Raw genomic sequence first — 20,872 nt, 5'->3', positions numbered from 1 at the left:
TAATGCATAAGACATGTAGGCTTTCCATACTGCAAACATATTTAAAAAAATGGATGCAATATTCCCAAAATACATTCTTATTTATTGCAATATTATTCAAAAATGTTAATAAAATTTAAATATTTTATTTAATTAGCGTTGATTTAATACCATTGAACATAACAATTTTTTTTAAGATTTACGTTTAGTTTTATACTTGAAGCATTGTGTTTGTTCCAAAGGAAGGATAAAAAATTAGAAAAATAGAAAATTATCAGAAGATTTCAGAAAAAAAGAGGAAACATGTTAGTCTAGTTAATTACTCAGCAAAAGGCAACCGATTGTCCTCCATAATATCACTTTGTAACCTTCCATTACTAACGCGAACCAAGGTTCCATCTCCAATACATTACTGGATCCAAAAACGGTCGTTGATGTTACCAATTTAACGAATTAGAATGACGACCAACACTGATAAAAAGTTCATTCCACTGTCATTTCAAAATACAAAACGAACGCTTCCGGAACGATCCAATTCACGAATAGCTCCAATTTGCTCTGTTTCACCATCATCGAAAAAATAGTCATCAAATGTCCATAACGAGTAAACAATCTAAGATAAGTACAACACGAGCACATTTTAAACTAAACACCTTTTCCCCCCTGACTCGGGTGTTGCGTGAAACGAAGCAAAACTAATGCTGCAATTGTTCACCGTACCTGAAGAACGTCCACCAGTTGACAATGACACCATTTCTGCTACACTTAGAATAATGACGACGGGCTTGCTTCGCATCCCGAGAAGTTTTAATGTTTTCTGTTGCCTAATGCATTGTTGTTTGCGCACCTTGCGGGATCATGCCATGCCAGGAGCTTTCACCCTTCGCTGGGCACATATTTGCAGCACAGCTTCGAAAGCATAGTTCTGACACAATTCTAGGTCAAAGGTGTGTGCCGGCGGTAAAGGTTTAAGGTTGAAAGACCACGCTCAAAAGTATTAGACTGCTTTTGTGAGTGCAACAAGCAACGATCATCCTTGGGACTAGCCTATTCCTATTCCCGTGTAGCACTCACGACGCCCTTTCTCTGGAAGGCGTTGTCTACCTCACTTTCCATTAAGCCGTACAATACATTTAATCACGAGCCCTCTTTCGTCTTCTTTCACTGTGCCCGAACAATAGTGCCCAGTAAGCCGTTTGCAAGCTCATAATTTAAGGGATTGTGCCGCGCACTCTCTATACAGCCAAAATCGTTCGAAATCGTTTCAAAATCATTCGCCACTTGCGAGCAAAAACTGCGTCAAAGTACTGCCACTATCACTTGGCCGAGGCCTTGCGGCACAATTTACGGTGACATTTATGATGTTGGCGAAATACTTCCGTAAGATGTGGTCACACTACTAATGCTCCAGCAGGACAACTCCCCTGCATGTGGATGTACAGCGTACGTGTAATAATGCACGGCAGCGGTTTGCCGTGGTGGTTTCAATCATCGCCGCCATCACCATCACCATTAGGAGTAAAGCGAAAAAAAAAACGATCAATGAAGGTTTCCGACAGCGCTTTATGACACTTTTGCGGTTGTGGATTTGGTTTTCAATAAAAAACGGATTTCCACTGCCTCGTGCATACCGCCGATACTCGATACTCGGCGCATGAAGTGAAACAGTATCGGCTAAGAACGATTTTTATTACTTCTCCCCGCGGCTGGCATGGTCGGCCTATGATTTATGAGGGGCTCTCCTTTTGTGCCGGAGGAAACTCGTACAAGGATATCGGGTTTTTCAACCACCGATCATTTGAATAATTTTTAATGAAAACATACATGATGGTGGTGGCAGTTTTGGAACAGTTTAAGTGTAGCAATAAAACCATTAGCCGAAGAATATGGTCTGTTGGCGTTGCTGCTCCGAGTGGTTCTATTAATAAAGTTGTAAAACTTTACGCAAGCAACGGTGTTTCCGGGCGAGAGAAGATCAAAGACTTCTAGTAGCAGCAGAAATGAATACTAATCACTCCATTAGGATCATTATACTAGAGCGAGTAATGGGATGGAGATATTTATGACAGCTATCACGTGTCATTGCATGGCCTTGTGCGACACACAACAGTTTAAATCTTAAACTGTATCTCATTACAACTGGAAAAGATCGTGAAGGACTCTAACATGGCCCCGATCCACATGGCTATGATGTAGTAACAACATATAGTATTAGTCCTTATATTTTATGAAAATCTTCTTCCTTGAGAAATTCATAGCTTAAGCGATCGGGAGAGCAAGAAAGAGATTTATATAAAACAAAAAAGGCAGAAGTATAAAGAGGGATAAATCTATCGTCGATTTGATTGATCCGGGAGCATTCGTAGATAGCAGCTTTAGTATTCATTAGTGTTCATTTTCATTTCAAATATTAGTTAAATTATTTTTCCATAGTTCATTCCCAGGTTCCAAAGTCTTCCTGCATGAAACATTCTAAATTTTTCATTCAAAAATTCAAGTAATTTTAACTGAGTCTTGCATTCTTGAACCAACAACCTTGATCGCAAACAATATGGAAAATATAATAATTGTAATCGTTTATAGCTCAGTACAGGATTAAGTAAGAAAACTTGATAAAGTAAAAAAAATGCTTTAAATAGTATCTTCTGGTCGAGTTCTAAATAGACTTATTTCTTATAATTTCATTAAGTAATCCTCTCTTTTCATCTCGCTGTTTTGATGATTAATATCAATAACATAGACAAAGTTGCTTTCGGACCGGTGTTTCGCACGTCAATCAGCACCCTGATCCGATCACCCGATCCGAAACCATTAGAGGTCCGTTATCGGTCCTGAATGGCCCCATTCAAATGTCAATACATCCACTCCCAGACTCTCCCATTGAGGCGGGAGAGAGGGGATTAAGACGTGGACCGCCCTCCAAAAAAAAGGTGACGATGTGATCACGGCCCACCGGAGGAAACAATCGCCCCAAACAAGCCCCGAACGTGTGGCTCGGTTGTGTTGATGATGTTACGGTCTTGTCTTGTTTGAAGAATTTTAAAAGCGTTTACACATACAGCTCGTACAACCCGGGGCTGCAGCAGTACCGTTTTTTACCCTCTTCTTCCCTTCTTCTTCTTCTTCCACAACCATGCCGAGTGTCGAAAGCAACCCCGGGTCGATTGATAGGAAGAAATCACGCATACGTTCACCCCACCGTAAGCGAATGTGGCACCGCCGCCAGCCGGTGGGTTTGGTCGGTCGCGTAGACAATTAATTAAAAGCCACTTCAACGGCACCCCGCATGCACTGTCGGAGGGCACTTTAAACGCATGCTTTCACGTGCTCTTCACGGCCAGCCACGGCACCGTTGCTCACGCAACAAAACATAAATAAAGCGCAACTCACCGTTCAACTCACCGATGAGTTCCGATTTTGAGTGCCGGCTGTGAGGGTGAGATCCACCATCGAAAACTGAGCTACAAACTGCAGGCGTGAGTGAATTGAGCTCAACCGAACCGGAACGGTCCGATTGCGGCCCGAAGGGTAGGAAAATTTCCTTCCATCGGTCGGTGAGTTTTCCGACAGTTTGCTCGGAAAATCAGTCGTTTCGCTGTCTCGGTTCCGTGTGGTCGGTCTGTCCGTGCGCGTCCGCTGCTTGACGGCAGCTTTTCCCCCGTTTCAGAACACTACCGCTTCTAGCCAGTGAAGGAAAAAAGGTGATTTTTCAGGGTGGTTTTTCCTGCTCCCTCCTGCCCAAGCGTGTCTCGCTCACTCGCGTGTCGCATTCTCTGGGAACGAGCCTCCACAGTTGCTGCTGCGTGTGATGGGAAGCTTTCCCATTTTCCATTGCCCGAATTTTCCACACCAACTTTGCAAAGCTTTGCGTGCGTGAACTTGTGCGTGATGGGTGGAAAATAAGAGTGAGCGCAAAAACTACCCCTCAAACGAGTGAATAATTTTCCAACGATGGCAAGCAAAACGAGCACCGTCCGGCGATAAGCGTTTGTTCCCCCCCAAGTGGTGTGTGTTACTCGTGATAGTTTTTTGTTAAACAGTTTTCACTCGTGCGTGTGTGTGTGTGTGTGCGGTAGGAAGAAAGAAGCCAACATTTGATGGTTTGATGTACCGGAAAATGGGAAGCAGTTCTTTTGAAGTTCGGGAAATAGTGCTGTTGGAAAGGAAAGAAAATTGCTGTGAACAAACGCAATATCCAAACCGCTACCAAATTTCCCGGATGCTGCAAGTGAGCACAGACACAGCAGATTGGACAGACTTTGGACGCTACGGAATCCATACCGCTCGCCAGTACGGTTCGGAAAACCGATAAACTTCCAACCCCTCCAGCAAGAGGAATGTGCATCAAAAACTCAGTAATACAACTCGTGAACATAACACACACACACACACACACACACAAATGCTATTTTCCTTCCTTCCCACCGGAAGTAATAGTGAAAAGCTGGATGGGAGCAACAAAAAATCCCAAACTCACCTACAGTTACGTGCTGCAATCGAACAGTTCGAAACCGATGTAAACATTCTTCGGTTGACTGGATTCGGTGCGGGCAGCGAAAGGAGATTTGCGTTCACCGATGCTTCACACGACGACGAGGACCGCGTGCACGTCCATATTGAAGTGGCTTGTTCCCTTCCAACACACACACACGAAAAAAAACCTCCAGGAACAATCTCCAAAATCCTACTAGCAAATAAAAACCTCACTTTCATCACCAGCATCATCATCATCATCGCACGGGGGAATACTCGGTACAAGTGCTCTATAGCCGCCGTCCTGTAGGTCCTGCAGGCAGGAGACTAGAAAAATTGGACAGACTTTGGAGCGGTGTAAAAAAATCCGGACTCACTCACACAGCTTCTGGGATTGGACGGCGATTTGAACGGACATGATCAGAGGGAATTCATAACCATTCCGATGCCTTAGCGCGTACGGGGAAAAGTTTTTTGTTCCCCTGGGTGATTCTTCCAACTGCTTCAACTCCAATCCATTGAAGTCCTCGGGTGCTGGAGGATGAGGATGCACATGCATTCTAATATTGGTCAAGCTTGTTTTTGTTTTGTTGCTTGCTTGCTGTAACTAAAGTGCCAAGCCGGTAGCCACAGTAGTGTTCAACCGATGTTCGGAGATGTAACACACACTCTTCCCGATCGATGTGTCCCGTGCGATGTCATGCTCGGGGCCAGTTTGGTCAAACTGTAATAATAATCGGTTTATAACTGGAGGTAAGCAAAAACTCCGCACCACACCGATGTATGCACCTGGGAAAATGGATAGAGGCACTTTTAACAAGACCCCCATACCGGGCCCTCATTTTTTTGCCCAGGACATTCCACTTAGACGTCCAGGAAGTGTTGTTTAAAGGGATTATACCTTGGCTCTTACTTGGTGTTCTATTTTGGAAAGTTCACTTTTTTTATCACAAAATGACAAACTCCTAACACAGAAGGGAAAGTTCCACCCGGTCTTCCACCCGACGATAAAATGTGGAACCAGCGAACTTTGCGTGTGTGAGTGTGCTCTTCTGGACGTGAAAATTTGCATCCAGCCTGTTCTCCTGACACTATCGCCACTGGATCGATTTCATACCCCGGTACACAAATTGGATGTAACGCAAACAGCAACGGAACGAAAGGGGGATGGCCAGCAGAGGCAACGCTGGGAAAACACAAAACGTTCGTCGGACGTTCCGTTCGTGCGGGAAATCTAACGACGAGCAGCACAGCGACATGCGACCTGAAACTGCGGTTTTTCCGTTCCGCTCAAACCGGTACCGGATTGTCACACATTGCATATGCAGTTTCCCGAGCGCCGAGAGCGATAGGCGAGAGGGAAGGGAAAAGGGGCTGGGACGACGGGGACACGTGCATTAATGCGTACGAATTCCCCCGGAAGCTAAGTCCGCCCGGCAGCTGGTGTAAATTTTATCGTCAACATTATCGACCGTGACGCGCGGGCACGGAATCGATCGAAACGTCACAGATGTCAGTGTGGAGCAAGCGTTGCAGCGACTTGATCGACGCCTGGAACTACCGCTCGTTCTCCTCTTCCCTTTTTTTTTTTTGTTGGTTGAAAATGATTGGTTGATTGGTTGGTTTTAGCTGTTCGGTTTGCTCTGCTTTGAACATTATTTATTTTATTATTGGAATCGACAGCACTGAGTGAGTCTATTAGACCCCCCCAGGGGCACCAGGGGCTTTGGTTTCGCCTTACGTTTGGTTCACTTTAATTATACTTTCATGTTTCTTGCTTTGTTTTCAGTAAAAATTATTAAAATAAAATCTTTTTCTTATCTTGAATTGTTTATTTTATTTATTCGTTTTAGTTTTCGTATTGTTGGGTTTTATATCACATAGCTTTTTACATGTTTGTTGCACTTTTTTTTATTAAGCATGTTTTATTCATTTAGTTTGGAATTTATGGTAGGTACTGATTTATATCTCGTGGTGTGATTGCTGAATTATTTACGTGAGCGCATCGCTTTAAATTGTTTTATGAAGCTATTTTTACTGGCTATTGACATGTCGATGCACAAGGCTCATGTTTGCAGATTATTTTGGATCAAAATTCCACGAAAGGTAGGCTTTCCTTCTGTCGAACTATGAATTATGGGACCAACAATAGCTTTTAGGGTTAAATTTTCTCTGGCTAAAAGTGTTTTCTATGTAATTACACTACATTTAATGAGGCAGGATCATATATTATAATAGGAGGCAAGATCAGGACCATCAGAAGCCCTCATACGCTAAAAAGAATATTAAGCTGCGGGTAAAATCAACTCACCGAAAGCCAGAAATGAAAGGCCAAGGCTATCTCCAGAGGATGTAGAATCAAACAAGTAAAAGAACCTCAATACGATGCCTGCCAGTACTGCCTTCCTTAACTTAGCTGGATGGTCGGTCCAGCCTTCAAGAATAAAGTCCGGACTGGAGAAAATATCTAGCCCAGTCGTGTTAAGACCGGCGATTTTAAAATTGATTGCTGCCTTTGTTTTAGAATATTGGCAATAAGTTCTACATATAAAGCTCTTATTTAGATCTCGATTTAAAATTGTTCACATCCTTTGAAAACATTTCAATTTTAGATCAATTCAAATAATCCAACAATTGTATGTTGGATAGACAAAAACACCCAAACAAACATTCAGTAGAATATTCATTTTATTGTGCTATCGAAATATTGAAATAGAACCTGCCCTAAATCAACCAAATAGTTTTATGCCCAAAACGGGAACTTCCAAGACAAAGTAGCCAAACATTCCATAGCTCGAATATTCATTCTACCGAGAAGAACATTAGGACACTTTACCCGATAGCCCAACCTAACCTCCTCATAATTTATCGCAAAGCCAAGCCATTTTTCCATTGCTATTGGCATCCATTGCTATGCTGCACGCAACCAGGACCCAGCGAAACCTGTTGAAAAACGTGCCGACCCTGGTTAAAATGCTGATCCCTCCCAGGTGGTCAATCAAAAACTGATCGAATTGCGTTCAATGTGCTCTCAGAAAAGGGGTTTTCTACGAACATCGGCCGCCGAACAACGAGTTCACGACAGGCCAATAAATTTGCACCAAACTACACTTTGCACCCACCAAAACTCACTACATTCCACGTAGTTCAGGTCGGTGTACGTGTGTGTATGTGTGTGGGTTGGATAAGGTGTTAGTTTATCTGTGAAGCTGGGTTTTCCTGTCTCCAGCGACAAAAAAAGGCTTTTCCACATTTTTTTGTGTTCCTCCATCGAAAGTAGAGGGAGTGTGTGTGTGTGCCAGGTCCCAAAATTTTTCCTGTTGTATCCTGAAGGCATTCAGGTGTCGATTCTCGGTTCTCCCCTTTTCCCCAAAAACACGTCTCACCGCACTGCTGTACGCTGAATATTTTGAGCTTGTCCGTTTGTCGTCTTGTTTCTCCCAAAAAAGCATAGGTGAACCCACAGAACCGTCCAGAGTCGCAAACCCTTTGCACCGGAAGCGAGTATCCTGTTTTGTGCTTGCAGGTATGCGAACGAGCAGAATTTATTGGTACAAAATGAAGCCCGCTACGTGAGCGGGATGAATTTATTTCAATCGTTTTGGCTCCGGGAGACCCTCATTTTCCGGGTGGGTCTGGCGGCCACGGACACATGCAAACACCGGCTCTTTGCACGGCAGCAGCTTCCGATGATGCGCGCGCGCAAAAAAAAGGCGAGAAAACACGAGACCGACATCGACTTTATATGCAGAAAACACACACACACACACCATCCGGACCGGTAAATGAGAGCTGGTTGTGGAACTCTCCAGAAAAAGAGCTTTTTTGTCCCTCCACCCCCCTTCCGAATGTGTGCTTGCGTCACACTCGATTCTGTCCCGCGATGTTTCGTCGCTGTAGGCTGTTGACTGTTGGCCACCGCACACGGCCGACTGGTTGTTGCTGGGATGCCGGTTCGACCATGTGTGTGTGGGAATGAAATTCGATCGAAATTCTTGCTCGCAACTCGCACATATTTTCTGTCGCCATCTTAATCCCCCATCCCCGACACGGCGCTGACGACGATGATGATGATGATGGCGGTGGAGATGGGCCGTCGTAATAGAGACAGGCTAGGACAGTGATGCAGGCGACGTCAGCAGCGAAACCCATCGCGCCATCGTGCCACGGGACAGCAGAAAACACAGGACATAAACATATATCAGGCTTAAGCCACTGCAGAAGCCCACCAGCGCGCCAACAGCCCGTCTGCCTTGTTTTATCCCTCAGGAACGACCGCCCCAGACCGATCCTTCCGATTCCGCGGGCAGGTGATAAAAATAAAGGAATAATCATTCTTCTACCACGCGACGGAGGATGCTTTTTCGGTTGGCTCCCCGGGAATGTTGCACGTTTGTATCGTACATCGGAAAAGCAAATATTTAAAGCAGGATTGTAAATTGGGCAACCGCTCCCGGGCGGTAAATTATCCCGTTTACACTCGTTACACGTAACGATACTGTTTTTCGCTTGTAAACTGGCGTGATGTGAGCTTCTTTTATTTTTGACGTTCGTACGCTTTAAATTGCATCAGTTTTGTGATAAGCTTGATTCAATATCGATTGACTGGATTGAGCCAATGTGGGAATGTGTGTGTGTGAAGGTGCAGCACCTGGGCAACTCGTTTTAATTTGCAATTTTTATTTATTTATGCAATTTTGTTTGACCTATTCTCTGCTTCAATATTTAGTTCAACTGTGCTTCTGATCTGATCTGATCAATTTACTTCGACGATTGTTATTATCAAATTTATTTTCTTATTCCCGAAATAATCACTACAACCTCGAGATGTCTCGGCCAGCCATTTTCATTTTACCAGCAGCAACAGTAGTCAGCCCTACGTACGGGGAGGCGGTCTGGTCTGGATAAGATTTGAACCCCTGTCCTGCCGTGTGAAGAACAGCGCCGTTATCGCGTCTTTCACCGGACCGTCCCAATTTGTGGATTTTGTGTCTACCATTGTTTTATTCTGTTCGATTTGCTTTTGTTTTCGAAGGTTTTTCATGTTAATTGTTTTGTTCTCTTTCAACATCGGACTTTTAAATATGGTTTTCTAATGTTTTAAAGTTACTTTTTTATAATTGTTTCGATCGAAAAAGTTTTTCTTTTATTTGCCTCTGGATTACTTTATGCAATAGATTTTTTTCTACAATGCTTTTCACTTTAATTTTTCAATGCCTCAAGCGAGACAAGATTCCACATTCTGTTGTTCTCGTTCAAATCGTAGCTACGGCATTATTCACCCATATTTACTACTTTTTCCCCCTTATCGCCAACTATTAAATCCACTGCTGCATCTGACAACAGAATCACACACACACACACACACACACACACACGTGTATTGTTTTGGCCAGAAGCTGTTCTGTTCCGTACAAATGTTCCACTCAACCGTGATTTCACCTTTTTGCCACCAGTGGAGCATGGATTCTGCCTTTTAACTAAGCAACCGTGGAGAACTGACTATGATGAATCTTCTCATTTTCAACTGGGCTTGGCAAAAAACAAATAGCAAACAGTGGAAATTCTCTTGCGAAAAAAAACACACACACACACACCCAACACGCGAATATGTTGGACAAATCATAGACGAGCGAATGAAGGAACGAGTCAAGGGGGGAAAAAAACATCGGAAAAAAGCAAAATAAATGTTGGCGCTGTTGTAATGCTTTTAAGATAAAAACTTTCCCTACATCTGAAATGGGTGAGGGGGGGGGGGGGAATTTTTCATCCCCCACACTCCCACACATACACACACACACATTCAACAACAAAAAAGAGCGCAACAACAACACGCTTTCGCCGCGGGCGGAAATGAAGGAACATGTACTAAATAATTGCGGTCCAGCACTTTGGCCACGTTCACCGGCGTTCTCGGTCAGCATAGATATGTTGTTGTCACGGCAAGGTGTCGTCATCACTGTGAAGCGAATGCAAACGCTGCCCTTGTTGTATGGCGCAAAAAACGGAGCCCCCCACCAAAGGTGTGTGTGTGTTACGACAGCAAACACAAAAATGTGCTCGATTCCGCGCGACAACCGGAACGAATCGGTGACCCGTTCGTGGAGGTTTGAAGCAGGCGGCAGTTTGAATAATGAACGCCAACGTACCGGGGGCGAGGAGGTTTTTGATATCTGCAGCCAACCACTCGCACACATACGCGCGCGCTGCATTCAATCTCTGCCAGATAAACACAAACGCCCCCAGAGACCCGGGTGCAGAGCGGGAAAAATCGTGCAGCAGCATCCTTTACATCGAATCCTTTTTTTTCCTTGTTCGCCGCTGTTCATTTCTTTCTTTCACCGGCGTGGCGTGGTGGTGGCGGTGGATGATGTGCTGCTGTGTATGTGGTATATGAGTTTCTCGGGAATAAACGAGTACAACACACACAACACAACCGTCGACCCCTTTTTTTATTCGAACGACGAAGAGGCATAAAGGCTCAACTCCTTCGGGGGCCAGCGCGAAGAAGGTACGGTACGGCACATACACCCGTCGTACGGGATATGTTTATGAATATTCAACACAGTTCAGGCGAGCAGGCCATCGGAGCAGGCAGCAGCTTTATGTGTGGGATCAGACCAAATCAGAACCTCAAATCTCAAACGATAAGCAAAAACCCGGGCCCAAGAAGTGCTCCTTTTCAGGTTGAAGGGAAGCAAAAAAAAACTATGCCAAATCGATGTACGACGTTCATATTTTACCGCAAGAAAAGAAAAGCAGCGAATGTGGGACAAATTCTTACGGCGCAAGAGTTTATCGACGTTCTCGCTCACCTAATAATCTTTATCTCATACTTCGTTCCTTCGGTTTCTTTTTTTCCTTGCAGGATTTACCGTGCAAATAGTTACAACAAACATTGCCAACAAACCGATTTAAAGTGGTCTAGAGCGAGCGAGAGTGAAAAGGTTGTGCACGAAAATTCAAGCATGTGTGTGTGTGTGTATGTGTCGAGGTGAAATTAAACCTTGGCGCGTCTCGACTTCAATTATCCAGCCACCGTGTAATGATAAATGATTATTAAGTGCAAGATCTCCGATATACAGCGAGCGTTCCGAGCCTGCCGGCGGGTGCTCTTATCCGTGTTACCGCTTGGGACACGGATTTCCCTCACACGCTTCTGGGAATTGGTGCGATTTTCAAGCAAGGAAAGCCATTTGGCCACCATTTTATTTTTTTATTTTCCTTTTTTTTTTTTTATTTATTGATTCCGTGCGCACAAAAGTGCTTCCTTACCGAAAGCCCCGATTTGGCTGATAAAGAAAGAGCGAAAAAGGAAATTTGGCCTTCCCGGCAAACCTTTAATGGAGGCGCCTAGTCTTTCGTACGTACGGGTTGTGGTGGTTTAAAGCAGACTCGGCAACCGAAGCGACAGATGGTCGATAAGAAAGTGAAATTAAAAATTGTATTCATCAATTAATTAGCCGTGTGCTCGTGCGCCGTACCGGGTATAACGACGGGTAGCATCTTGAATCTCGGTGCTCTTGTAATGGTGGAAGTTTTGTAAATTGCTTCGTAACGCTACGGAATTGTAGTATGAATTAGTTACGTTTCGGATTAAACAGGAAGGTGAAAATTTAATTATTCAACCGAGGAACAAGAACACTTTTATAAGGTAAGTGGTTTTTTTTTCATACATTTTCTCTAAAAATATTTTAAATTGTTCAGAAACATTCTTCTCACTACCCAATTTTCCTTTAACAATTGTTGCACCAGTAATTGATTTTCATCCGATAATCAAACAACCGGCAGACGATTGCGCCACCCATTGTGAAATTACATCCACGACCTTTCCCGGCGCGGAAAAATTATTTACGACTGTCAAAATGTCACAGCAGCTGTCAGGGTAACTGTCAGCCGCTGCTTTCGTAGGCCCCGTGAAAGCTTGCTTGCCCGGGCGTACCGAAGAAAGTGGTTGACGAAGAGGCGCAAGGAAAACATTCCCGCTCCGTTCCGGTGAATCGATAATTTGCGTTCAATGCGAATCATTTCCTTTACGAATTTTCATCCGTCTCGCCAGCTTCTTTTCACTGCCGATCGCGCGCAACGGGAAATGAATCGCTGGGCCGACTCTCGAAATGGGGCAGCAAAATTTGAGAAGAATCGAGTGAAAAGTTTTCCCTTTTTTTGTGCTGGCCTGACTTTTTGCACTTCCCGGAAGCATTTGCGGGGCGACGTTTGTTAGCGACGTGATGGACAATTTACGACGGGCTCAGATGGTTGATGAAGTATTAAATATTAAATTAGACATTGTGTTGAACTGTAAAGGCAAAAATCCGAATTGAAAAATTCCTCCTAAAAAGCATTCTATCGTCCTTAAAGCCGTTGTTTCTTGGAATAAAGTTCCAACTCCACCGAAAACCACAACATAAATCTTCACCGAATGATATAATCACCCGGCGTGGGTAAAGGCGCTAATCTCATTTACCATAAATATCAATACAATTCGAAACGATCACGATTGGCACATAATCTTATTATGAAGTTCGCCCCCAAAACTTCGCTTCATGCTCCGTTTAAAGGGATACTTTCGAAAGAAGCGCGCGCTAAGCCGTTCCTTCGCACTAGCCTTTGGTGAGGCCTTTTCACCATTAAGCCCTGAGCACACCAAGATGGAGCCTTTTTTCGGCGAGTTTCTTCACCGCGTCCACACACACAGAGCGAAATCGAAACAGCGCTAACCCTCGCCTTAAACTTCAAAGCAAGGCTTTACATGAAGGCTCAGAGCAGCGAAAGGAAAAATAAAGGACAACAGCTCGTTTTCCACCCAAAAAACCAGATCCCGTGAGCTCGTTCGGTTAACTTAATCCTTGTTGCTGCTTGGTGCGTTCGAAAGTATTCGGCGAAAAGAATTTCCGTTCCCAAAAATGCTATGTAAATGAAGTGCGAGTGAGACGCAAAGTGAGGCATCGATTCGAATCGAATGTTTTCGAGCATTCTTCGCGTACAGTGAGTAGGATGAACTCTCCCCGATGGATGATGCCGAACGAACTTTTCCACGAATTTTCACGAGCCTGGAGAGAAAATCGAAGGCCCCGTACGGAAAGTTGGGGAATATTGAAATACTTGAACTTTGGAACACCAAACACCATGGCATTCGAGCGGACGAGAGTTGGACCCGGGGGCTGCACAACTCTTTTAGCCAGTAGATTGTTTCGTTCGAGCGAGCTGCAAAAACTATTTGCTGTTGTGAAGGAGGATCACCTCGATGGAAGAGCCCAACAAGCATTTCAGCACTTGTTCAGTAGGGTAACTGGACCAGACAGGACCTCAAGTTAAGAGTAATCTAATCCTTTTTGGCTTGCGATATCGGCATGATCAAGTCCTTCCTTTGACAGCTTTTAATGTCCTTAACTGGAGACGTTGTTTTGACATTTTGTAAATAAATCAATAAATGTCTAGGCGAGGAAAGATGAGATGCCCAGTTTTGGTCGATTTTCTGTTGTGGTCCACATCTTCTAAGGATTCATGGATTCAACTCTCTTTCGGAACAGCTTTCACTGTGAAGACTGTTAGGTTAAGACTGCCCGAGGAAAGGTGTCGTCTGGACAAAACCGGACGACCTTGGTCCGAACTGAAAAACAATCCCAAAATCACGATTTTTTTACAGATACATTCGATTTTAAGTTGCCTAAGTTAAAATACCAAAGACACCGTCTTAGATCTCCATCTAGCTCCTCTAGCTATTTTTGTCTAAACAAACGTATTTGCTCGTCTTCCATGCTTCCATAGTGTACCACAAAACTTGATTTGCATTTCGTTTTTATATCTCGCTGTGATACATCCCTTTATAGAGCAGCTTTCCCCGAAAGGCATCATCACCATTACCCTTTGGAGCGAATTTTTACACCCCGAAACAGGAGCCGGAGAGAGCGTGAGTGTCCGGGCGAGTCAATCACACCCAGGAAAGTCATCATTTCCTTTTCCATCAACTTGCCGCAAACTAGATTCCAGTCGAAATTTAATGAAAGATATATTAAATTTGTCTTCCTTCCGGTGTCCATCCGTCGGTCCATTCGTGTACGCCAGTGCGCTCGCTACGGTGCTCCAAGGGCGTTCGGTCCGGATATACTTTCTGTTCCTTTCGGGCATAGATCACGCACACACACACACGCTTGCACACAACGAGCTTTAGTAGCTTCCGTTAAAGGCATCAGGAGTTGTAGCCCGTTTGCCTCCCGAGACCTGGTCTCTAGCGTCGCTGGCGTGTGACTTCTTCGGTTAATGTTTTATGTCGTTATATTGTTGCCGAACATAAATTTACGCTCCCTCGATGCTAAGGATGCGTCGCCCCGTTTCCGGCATCCATTCACTTACCACCGAACCTTGGGAGTGATGGTTTTCCGGACACACCAAATGGCGCAAACCGTTCTTGATGCTGACATTGTTTGAGTATAGTAGCACCGTGTTGTACGCGTCATACTTGCCGAAGAGAGCGAACGAGTGAGCGCTGCTGCTCAGCAAACCAAACGATGCAAGTGACGGCACATGGTCCCTGGATGATGCGCCAAGTGTGCTTTCTTTTCGGCCCAACAACAACTCCAACCCACAACCCCGGCATCGTACGCCGGGGAATCGGAGTAGCGCAACAACAAAAAATAGACCCAACCGTCCGCACCCGGGAAAGCGGGAAGTGAAATAAATCCTGTGTGCGAGCAAACACAATATTCCTTCGGTCGGTACATATTACTTGCAGCATTCTTCGAAAGTGACTTCTGCAAGACAAACCCCAACCACCAACACACAGCGGTGAGAGGGAGCCTTTGTCTTCGGTGATGTAGTAGGATGGGATGGACTAAACAAGGAAACTGCAAGAAAAGTGGCAGCGGCTTCGCTGTTTTCGCTAAACACACGCCACCATCATCCTGCGCCTAGATGTCTATTGATAAAAGTGTATTATCGGTTTCCGTCGATGTAACGGGGGGAGAGAGAGAACCAATACCGGGGGCCGGGCCCGATTGTGCAATCAAGGGAATCGCCAGGTCCATTCGTCCGTCCGTTCGTCCACACAATCCCTGAGGGTTGAGGATATATTGGATTTCCTCTCCGCTGCTTATTTATTGTATTTATTGCTGTAAATAAAGTTGATGTACTAAGCGGTGTGGGTTGTTTGGGGCCATCCGTGGCTGCTCTGGTGAGGATGTTTTGTGTGAGTGAGATAAATTTTTATTATGCTGCTACAAATAAGCTGTTAAACAGCAGTGAAGCTTATTTAGTGGTGATTATAGTGTAAATGATTTTATTCATTTAATTTCAGTAATAGGGATGAAAATTTATACCTATTGACTATGAAAATTTTATGTCAAAATTTATTATTTTAAAGCACGGAATTGAATATCGTAAATTCACAATAAATTACGCAGATAAATGCGATCCGGAGCCGTAAAAATAAATAAAGAAATATAGAAAAGAGAGCTCGTTTCCCAATACATACTAGCTCCTCGTAGCTCTGGAAGTCTACACACAGACTAGAAATATATCCAGCATAATGGAATTCAAAATTTGTTCCTCACTTGTTTGTCGGGCTAACTAAAATAACGCATCTTATATCTAATTAATTTTCCTAAAGCATTAACTCCTAGGCCTAATCGTTCACCTAAGACAAACATTCCCCCAACTAATCCCGCTGCTTAAATGTTGCTGTTTAGAAGGAAGCATTGTGCAATGGCTAATCCAAATCCGCAACACGATCTACCGACGGGATATTCTCACCGGAAATGGAAGCCCACTGTACGCCTGACTGTAGCAAGCGAGAACCAGTGAAACATGAAGCACGGCTTCGTCTTTGTTAGTCTTTGTTTCCCCCTAAAGGAAAGTGCGTTTTTCCATGCGTTACATGCAGTGTTGTTGGTAAAAGATAGCCAACAGTACGGACACACAAAGACAAAGACCGTGGAGGAGCTGGGGGAACCCACCTTTCGATGAAAGTTTAACGGAAACAACTGATTCGTTTCGATTTCGATGCTCGTCTCCGCTCCAGTACGCTTGATGTGCATTTAATAGCCCCCGGGGACCGATGGAAACAGGGCGTCCTGCTGCCAACCAAGCCACTAAGCTCGAAGGAAGGACTCCTCCCGGTCTGTTTGCTTCAGCGTTCCTCAGCGTTTCGAGCGGATATCCTGCGTTCGACCGACTGCAGGCAAACGCTGAACAAGAATCCGGCTTTTGTGTGTTTACCCGAGACCCGAGACCCCGTAAGGAAGCCGCAGAGTTTCTGGTGGAAGTTTCCCCCATGGCCGCAAGAAAATGGCATTTCCGCAGCACCGGCGGTGGAAAATAGCGACGGTAATCCTTACTAATAGATTGCAGCAGACAACCAAACACATTCACCGGGTGCGTTCGAGGTGGGGTTGTTGCAGGAAAAACGATACTATTTCGTTATCAGTTTTCCCTCCTAGTAAAACTTGGTCTGATTTATTGAACTTCGGATTATTGACTGAATTAAGGATGAGCTTATCGAGATACCACTCACCGAACACATCCCCCGAACAGGAAAACCCCTCATAAGATACCAAAAACGAAGATGAAGTGGTCTTTAGCGGACGTCCTTGCCAGTTTTCCAATCAATACTTTCTCTTGTCGGAATCCATACTTTTACCGATTGGCTTACCGCTAAACTTTTGCTCGAATACTACCCACCACACCATGGGTTTTAAGACGTTTTAAAGCTCTCCTTAGTGTGATACACAAGCGCACTTTCAGACAAACAATTCAACAACTCGTAGAAATTGTTCACTCCATTTTACACGCTGCATCACCTGTGCGCACGTCTACATTCCAACAAACTCTTTGATGTTTACTGCTATAGTTTGCGAGACTGAGCTTTCATCCTTGATGCACTCTGGCTTGGTGTCTCCCCCTCTCTCTCATTGCTAACACCTTCCACTATCGGCAGCAGGCATGCGACCCAGGCACTTGTGTGCCCGAAATCATAGTGACAGACAGTCACCGAAATTTGACAGACGATAGACAGAGGTACCATTCGCCAATGTGAAGTCAATCCAGCCACTTCCGTATTCCAGGGAGCACAGAATCAAAGCATCGCAAAATTGAATTGCTGTCTTGCTGATAGGGTTATCGCCGAGTGTCGGGTATGGATGCAGCTGCCTCTGATGTCAGCTGTGAAGGACAGCAAGCGTAACACACACAGAGCGAATGTCAAATATAAACCTTAACGACTTAATTGGTTTTCGGCTTGGGCTTGTTTCATTGCTGGTTTACATTACAACTTATATTGCCCTTACATATGCCCAGAGAGCAGTATGTTACAGTTTCCTTGAATTTCTCTCTCATCAAAGTCTCATAACCCCAAGAGAGATTGACGCCGATTGTGATAAGCATATATCAACACAGTCCTTTACATACCTGGATGCATAGAAAAACAATATTGAATACGTTACGGGAATGAGACTTGAACTCTGGACCTGTCCCTTGAACCACCTGCATCGCTGTCACCAATCCACCGTACCTCTCCGGGAAGAAGGCGCTACATAGCATAAAAAATGTTTGATGTGATAGTCCTTATCTCACGAAAAAAAATATTTTAAATACTTCTCTAAACCACCTTAAAACACTCCCATACCCCCGTGACACCAACAAATTACATCCCAATTCAGGCAATATGTCCATATGCCCGCTTCATACCTATTTTTTCCCCCCGTTTCGCGGCGCACACTATTGACTGACAGGTCTTTGCGTGCCGTGGTAATGTGACAGGCAGGCATTCCCCCGGCATAGCAGATTCCGACCGGCATCCGGTCTCAACCGGTATCCGTGGCATCTTCTTCCCTTGCTTGCATGACACATCATCACACTCGCGATGCCACAAAATGCCAACGCCAGCCCGCTTCGGTCCATAGTCCGAATTAGTTTACGAAACGAGCGCGCGTATTCGTGAAACCGGAGACTTTTCGGTGCGTCACGTAGCGTTCGTAAAAGTACGTGGCACTTGGCGGTGTATGGCTCTGGTCCTGCCGGTTTCTCGCTGCGGGAAATATTCCTTAAGGTGTTTGATGTTGACGGTTTGATGGCACGCGAGGTACGCATTCATATTTTATTTCTTCACACGTCCGACAGCGAGATACTGCAGAACTCGACCAGATCGCTAGGTGCTCGCGAGACTGGGGGGAAGAAAAAAATCCCGGAAGCACGTGAAATGCACGAAAACTCCTAATGGCAGCTTTAACAAGCAGTGGTGCCCTTTTTGCTGCAACCGTACTACGGCATTCTTTAAGGCAATTGTGTAGCGAGCAATTCTATGAACGCGCGTTACTGACGCTTATTTTCAGTAAGTCACTCACCAAACGTCATCTGTCGGTCGGTGGTAAATGGACATCACATCACCTCTCCCAAGTGTGTCTGCCCGCCGGTTTGACCCGATCCCCGGCTTTGCGTGACATTTTCAACTGCAAAACAATAACGACGAGTTGCGTTTAGCTTCGCCACACTACAACTGCTTTTCTTATTGTTCGCGAGTCACGCGGATATCAACATTCGTCAGGTGCGATCTGATGAATGGTTGACTGACAGGGCTCTGGCTCTGCGTTCCCAATGACAACCTACCACAAGTGACGAGAAAAGATATTAAATTCACCTTTACGTCATCGCGGGCTACGGGTGCGCGTTCGGACATGGCAGGCAGCGTCGTAAATTCGCGGCATCACACAAGTCACACCCAAGCTTGGGCCTCTTCACGGGCTGACGTTTCGAGTGGAGTTTTCACTGAGACAAGGCAACGCTGCCAAGTGGGCAAAAATAATCAATTTAAGCCCACGATGCTGGGCGCACGCATCGGCAACGCTAGGCCGACGTCGCGTCATGCCGGGTGAGCTCAGAGTGACGCGATATGAATTTTCTCACCGCTTTTCTTTTTTTGGTCCAAACCGGATCACCATCTCTCAGCGCCTGCAGGAAAATATTAAACATCTTGTGCGTCGTCCCAATAATTGTGCCAAGTGGCTGACGTCGTTTAGGTTGCGTTGCGATGGCCGGTTAATGGTGTGGTGCTAACGGACCGTAGAAACGATTTAATTACATGCAGTTGGCAATCGTTCGCATGCAGCTCGGAGCTTGACGTAATAGGAACGAACGCCCGTCGATCAGGATGCCAGTTCATTCACAAATTTTCATTTGTCCCAGCTCGTAAGAAGTGAAGTGACGCACTAATAGACCTTTATTGAATGGCCTACATACTTCCGTCACAGCTACATTGTTTCGTTAATTTGAATGGCGATCTTTTCTACTCGAGAAACCTGAGCAAGAAGAGTCAATTCATTTTAGAACACATCTGTCACAAGACACTCGATTGAGTTTAGCAAGTTTAAAATCAATTCTGAATCAGATTCACTCAATTCTCTTGGGTGGCCTTCTTTTACCAATTTTAAATTTATTTCCACCCGGCCTTAAACCTCAAGCAAATCAGTGTTAAATAAATTGCTAAGAAAATCTCTCCAATTTATTGCACTCTCAGCGCCCATCCAGCGCCCACCCTGCTTAGCGCCATTTTTATTCACAAATTACTCGCCGCTTTATTCACATTCGCTCAACCTCGGCCCAAGGCCCGTGCTCGAGTTTGTGACGTATCGATTTTCCGGGAAAGCGCCTGCGGACTTACTTGCCCCAAAGCCAAGCCGACCTTATTTAAGAAAACCCATCGCCATCACGCGTTGAACAATTGTTGGCGGTGGCCCTCCACACACCCTCAGCGTCGGTAAGAAGCGCGTACCGGGGATTGATTTTCTGCAAGTGATATAGAGAGCAAAAGCCTTCACCTCGCCAGTTGCGACCCACAGTGGGGCGGTTTCCCGTTTCCGTCTGGCTTTGTGAAAACCCGGACAAACAAAAGCACCCCCACCCTCTCCCCTTCGTTCCTTATTCGATTCCGTGCGATGGTGCTGCTTTTTCTGGCAATTTCAATTACGCCAGTGATTATTTCACTCCATAAAATAAGGAAGCAAAAGGTGCAGGTAGCAGCGTGGAGAGGAAAGGTCTCGGTGAGCTCAAGAGTTAGTACTGCCAGCATATCCAGCATCCGGAGACGAACCGGAACCAAGGGTTCTGGTTTTTGCTTTCGCTTACTCATCCGTATTTAATCATCCGCTGGCAAACGTCTTCAAATGAGCGCGCGAAGCTGGTAAGGAGGTGTGCCATTCCAACCATTTCGAATCGATCCCCCCGGTTACGATCGATGCGTGACATAAGGAATATTATGAGCTGGAGCAACAGCAAAAAAAACGAGCCATAGTACTTGCCGGTGTCTTGCGGAATGGAAAATGGCAGCGAATTCCTGTGCGCTGGTCGTGAAGCTAACCAGGCGTAACGGCGGAAGGGCATAACATTCAGTTTTGTTCAGTTATTTTAACGAGTGTTTTTGCCGCATTTT

The 20,872-nt window shown here is 45.0% G+C and overlaps 1 protein-coding gene across 1 annotated transcript in view; it reads left to right on the top strand.

Annotated features, from left to right (window-relative positions):
- Positions 1-3,569: 3,569 nt before the first annotated feature.
- The window catches only part of LOC118508184 (leucine-rich repeat neuronal protein 3-like), a 79,244-nt gene continuing 61,941 nt past the window's right edge, over positions 3,570-20,872 (top strand). Inside the window, 2 exon segments of the mRNA XM_036047743.1 lie at positions 3,570-3,680; positions 11,321-12,106. The gene's annotated coding sequence lies outside the window, so the exon portion shown is untranslated.

This window comes from Anopheles stephensi, chromosome 2, assembly GCF_013141755.1.
Source record: "Anopheles stephensi strain Indian chromosome 2, UCI_ANSTEP_V1.0, whole genome shotgun sequence".
NCBI lineage: Eukaryota > Metazoa > Arthropoda > Insecta > Diptera > Culicidae > Anopheles > Anopheles stephensi.
The sequence above is the reverse complement of the archived record's forward strand: the minus strand, read 5'-3'. Positions and strand labels throughout refer to the sequence as shown.